The 4961-nt window shown below is 36.3% G+C and overlaps 1 long non-coding RNA gene across 1 annotated transcript; it reads right to left on the bottom strand.

Annotated features, from left to right (window-relative positions):
• Window positions 1–2373: 2373 nt before the first annotated feature.
• LOC109118041 lies at window positions 2374–4328 on the bottom strand. Its single transcript, XR_002025311.1, has 3 exons — window positions 4302–4328; window positions 3121–3229; window positions 2374–2639 (listed from the first exon to the last, which is right to left on the bottom strand). It is a non-coding gene; the product is annotated as an uncharacterized LOC109118041 (long non-coding RNA).
• Window positions 4329–4961: the final 633 nt, after the last annotated feature.

The raw sequence follows: 4961 nt of genomic DNA, 5'->3' as shown, positions 1-4961 counted from the left end.
TCATTCTGCAGACAAATCCTTAAGGAAGGGCAGAGGAGATAGAGGTGGTATAATTCAGGACAAATGAGGAAATAGAACAGACAGAACTGGGTTTAGAGTAAAGCAGGTGGTGGTATCTATGTTTTGAAGGACTTGGGGAGATATAGTAAAAGTATAACAAAAATGAAAATAACATTGTTGAGCACCTGCTACCTGTAAGACTGAATGACTTGCATAAATTCTTAATCATCAAGCTTAAGGGCAACCCTTGAAATTTGGTACAGTGTCCCTGTTTTATAGATAAGAAAACTGAAGCTCAGAGTGATCACAAAGGTCATGACCACATAACCAGATTGGAGCACAGCTGGGCATCTTAGAACAAAAAGAAAAATGAGACTTTCTGTCTTCAGTGTGACACTTAAGGAGTCTTCCTGTGGATGGCCAGCACCTAAGAGTACACAAGTCATTTTTACATATGTTATTATAGTTAATCCTTTCATAACACTGTGTGGCAGGTATAGAAATCATCATCATATAAATGATGAAAATGACACCACTAGAGAGTAAGACAGTTTTCAGACACCAGATAGGTAACAAACTTGGATCAAACAATAAATCTCATTACTTTGAAAATATTGCAATTTCTCCTTTACAAGGAATTTTGGTGAGATACTGTCAGTGCTTACACTGTTGTGTGCTCCGTACATGGTAACAGAGTGGTGTGGATAAAGTTTTGATCCTGGAATCAGACTGCTTAGGTTGGCATCCTACTTCTGCTATAAGACTTTGGATAAGTTACTTAATCTCTCTAATCTGTTTTTTTATGCAAGAAAAGGAATAATAATTGCATCTTTTACTATTTTATGGTGTTGCAGTTATAATTTTAAAAAGAAAATGTATGCAAAGTACCTGGCACCTAGTTAAACTCAATAAATGCTAGTACTAATAGCAGTTGTTCAAAGAAATGGCATGTAATTAAGTATAGGAACACTAAAATATATAAAATCACATTTTGAGATGAATCATTTCTGAAGGTAGAAGAGAAATTAAAGTGTGGGTATCGTGTTACTTTGATCCTGGAGATTATTTTCACTTAAGCTAACTATAGCGTTTATATAGGAAAATTAAATTATCGGAAATGTTCTTTATTTATTTTTAAATTTTACATTTATTTTCTTTTTTTTTTCCTCTCTCACTGAGTTTATTGGTACATTGTAGGTATACGGTACAGTTACATTCATCCTTGGGATCTTGTACCTTTACATGACAGGTCTTGGTTCTCATTTTTCCCTTTGTCCCTGCCCTCCCTTCACCCCTTCCTCCCCTCCCCAGTTACAAACACTTCATTTCCATTTTTTCAATTTCTCATATTTTTTTCTTTTCCCTTATTACCTTTCCCATACACTTCCCACTTTCCCTACACCTTTAGCCCTTTTCTTCCTATTTCACATGGTCAATTATATCATTAAAATCTTATGTACCATTATAGTTTTTCACACCAGAGAAAGTATTTGGTATTTACATGTGTAACTTATTTATTTCACTTAGGAGTATATCCTCAATATGTATCCATTTACCTATGAATGAATCTAATTTCTCATTCTTTATGGCTTCCACTCTTTAGAAAAAACCACATCTTCTTTATCCAGACTCCAACTGGTGGGCAAATAGGCTATTTCCAAGTTTTAGCTGTTACAAACTGTGCCACTATAAATGTAGGTGTGCATATATCACTGTGATATGATTCTTTTAATTCTTTTGGAAAGATACCCAGCAGAGGGATGGCTGGGTCAAATGGAAATGTACTTTAAAGAGAGAAAGTAGGCAACAAAGTTCATAGTTCTGATGAGAGCTAACATGGTCCTGAACAAGAGTACTAATAGAACGGAAAGGAGGAGCTAGGTAGGTAGAAGGGTGCAGAACGTTTTAGGAAAGCTCTTCCCTACATATTCAGTAGTCTGGTTCTTCCTTAATGTAACCGGGTGAGTAGATAAGAAGTGTCAACTCATTTTCCGACTTACTAAGCAAAAAAATTGAATACAAAGCATGCATTCCAGAATCAGATACAAACAGTTTGAAAGTTACATGTTCTGATTACCTATACACTTTGTTGTTGTCTTTTGGCATAGGAAAGCTGGAATATATGGATTTGCTTATCTAAATTTGCCATTCTGGCTGCATTCAGAGAGATATTTATTTGCTGGCTCATGTACTTATTTACATTTGAGTTCTCAGTATGGTTTTCTCTTTTTTTTCATAACACAGAAATGATATCAGATGAAAAAATTTCAGTCTCAGTTGACTTTTTCATGGTTGTCTTGCTAGTAAGCTGAATCAACTTTGAGTAAAGAGGTTACCTTAAAATTATTGCCAATACAGCTTCAATTTCTTGTATCCTGTGTTTAATGGAAGTAGACTCCGTAATGAGCTGAGTCTTCTTTCTATAATAATAGTTTTAAAATGACTATGGTCTGAAACTAGTAAAAGTTCTTGAGACTGTGCTGTGTCTTAGAGAAAGAAAAGGGAAGTTTGGGTTGCTTCATCTTGTGTGATGTTCCTGGATACCTTGCAGCTGGATTGCAGTTTTCGGGTGTTTATCCACATGAGGTCAGAGGACTGGCTTGAGTGATCTTGTTGTAGGTGTATCTTTCTGATGTATTCTAGAAAAATCTCAGAGGTTGAAATCAGCTCAGATTCAAGGTGAACAAGGACAGTGACTTAAACAGTGATAATTGAGATTTTACATAATATGTTTCCACTTGGCATTTGTTTAAATGCATTCATTTTGTTGGCACTCTTGTGTATGTTTGTCATTCAAAAGCTTTTATGTGCTACTGCCTATGCACATAGCCTGGTTGGGCAGAGAAGAATAGAGTACAAACTGTCATAATGGTTCTCATTGTTATATCTTTTATTTATAAGTTCCAAAGTTTACTAAGTATAAAGCAGCGAGTAATAATCTTATGGTGAGCCAGCATTATAAGGCTCAGCCTCCAGTCAGTACCTCACTCAGTGATTGCTTCCATAAAATCATAGCCCCTCTGTATCTTGGGAATTCAAAATGCCCTTACAGTGCTAGAAACAAGCAAGTCTCTTTTTAAGCCTACCTATTCATATATGCCGCATGTGCCCATAACTTACCTGAATGAATCCTTTAAATGAGCTGTTGATCTCCTATTAGCCATTTTTTTCCTCCCAAAGAAATTCATGTTCAGCTACTAGGTAACTTGCCTGTGTGAAATTTACAGGTCTGCCAGCCATAAAAAACATTAATGCATAATACATAAATGAAACGTACACTCTTTTTGCAAAAAATGGAAAAGCAAAAAAGAAAGGAATTTTGTCTTTGCTTTCCATGGGGAGAAAGCATGAATCCTGCATTTTTATTTTTGATGCCTTTTTGCCTTTAAATATATGAGTTGACTATTAATGCCCATATTCACAGCAGGGGTAGAAAAGAAATGGCAATAAATTGTAAAGCACATTTACATTATAACGAGGCCCATGGAAACATTGTAATTCAAGCAGTTATTTCAACAGAGGTTTGGACTCCCTCCAATTTAATTTTCTGAAGTTAGGCTGTGCAGCTGGGTCATTCTTGGTCTAATCTGGGAAGTGTATCTCTTAAGGCTGTGGACCAGAATGCTAGCCTCCCAGCTGTCGCCAAGGAGCATCATTTACAGTCACTGAGGTCCAAGGCCAAAGCATCAGAATCACTTTATGTGGACACAGCAGCCTAGCTAGCTTCATATATTCTGTTATAAAGAGCAATAATCAATATTTTATGTTTAATGACGCAGAGCTAAAATTAGTATAGATTTTATGTCTTCTACTTTTCCAAATTATGCAAACATTAGTAACCCCTTTTTTAGTGCCCTTATTACACTTCCATCTTAAAACAGTATGGGAGGAATGGTTAGGAAACCTGGTGATATTTAATTGAATGATCGAATAGTCAAAAGGATCAAAAGTAATTTTGGCTTTTAACTCTTGTTAAATAGTTACCCTTAGGTTAGTCTGGAGTTATTCCCGACACACACACACATACACACACACACACACACACACACGCACATGCACACACACACACAAACTGATTTATGTGAGTGTCACAGGTTTTGTCACCCATAGCTATACAATGAAATAAACTGCAGTTTGTAGACACATTTTAAGTTACCTTAAATGCTCTGCAATATTGCTGGGAATAAAATGGCTAAGTGTAAGTCAGAAAAGTTAAGAGGTTGCATTTAGACATAAATGCACTTTAGAGAAAAAGCAATTTTGAGAAGGTTTCTGATTTTAAACATGTCTAAAGAACATACCATGCTTGTTTAGATGTCAGAAGTGGTAGGGACAGAAAAAATAATAAGAACAGTGTTTTATTATTGAACAAGTCAAGGGGTTGACTATGAAGTCACAGAGAATGAGCTTGGCTCACCTCTTAGCTGTATTCTACTGTTCCTGACAGAGGAAAAATCTGTAGGAGTAAGATGGGGGGAGCCAAAAAATGCAGAACCCCCGATCTACCATAATAGTTCATGTCCAAGGTATTTCAGAACAGCACTGTGACACTAGAAGGAATGCAAAGTATCCATTGACCTTTCACCATGACGACATAGCCCATACCCTGTTACCACTCAGAGCACAGATCTCATTTGGAGGAACTTGGAGTGTGGTGTGTGTCTGGCTTGTTACTAAATAATTCAATTTGTACAAGGCAAAGTGGCTTAGTTTAAATTTTTAAAAAGGCCCAATGGAGTATGATCCTATTATTTGTTGAGTAAAACTGCTGTGAAATTGAACCAGAAACTGAATGCAGGCCTTTGGGTTAGGACAACTTCTCCTATAAGGGATCAGCCACCAAATAGCCACTTTCCGTCAATAGTAAATAAATTTGTTGGATTATAGAAAAAGAATTGTAAACATAGGGCAAGCAAAAGCAATTAGGCTTCTTCAGACGTATTACCCAGGATCCAGAAAGA

This window comes from Fukomys damarensis, unplaced genomic scaffold (assembly GCF_012274545.1).
Source record: "Fukomys damarensis isolate Sample0158 unplaced genomic scaffold, DMR_v1.0_HiC HiC_scaffold_37, whole genome shotgun sequence".
NCBI classification, from domain to species: domain Eukaryota; kingdom Metazoa; phylum Chordata; class Mammalia; order Rodentia; family Bathyergidae; genus Fukomys; species Fukomys damarensis.
Note: the sequence above shows the minus strand (reverse complement) of the source record. Positions and strands in the feature narration are given on the sequence as shown.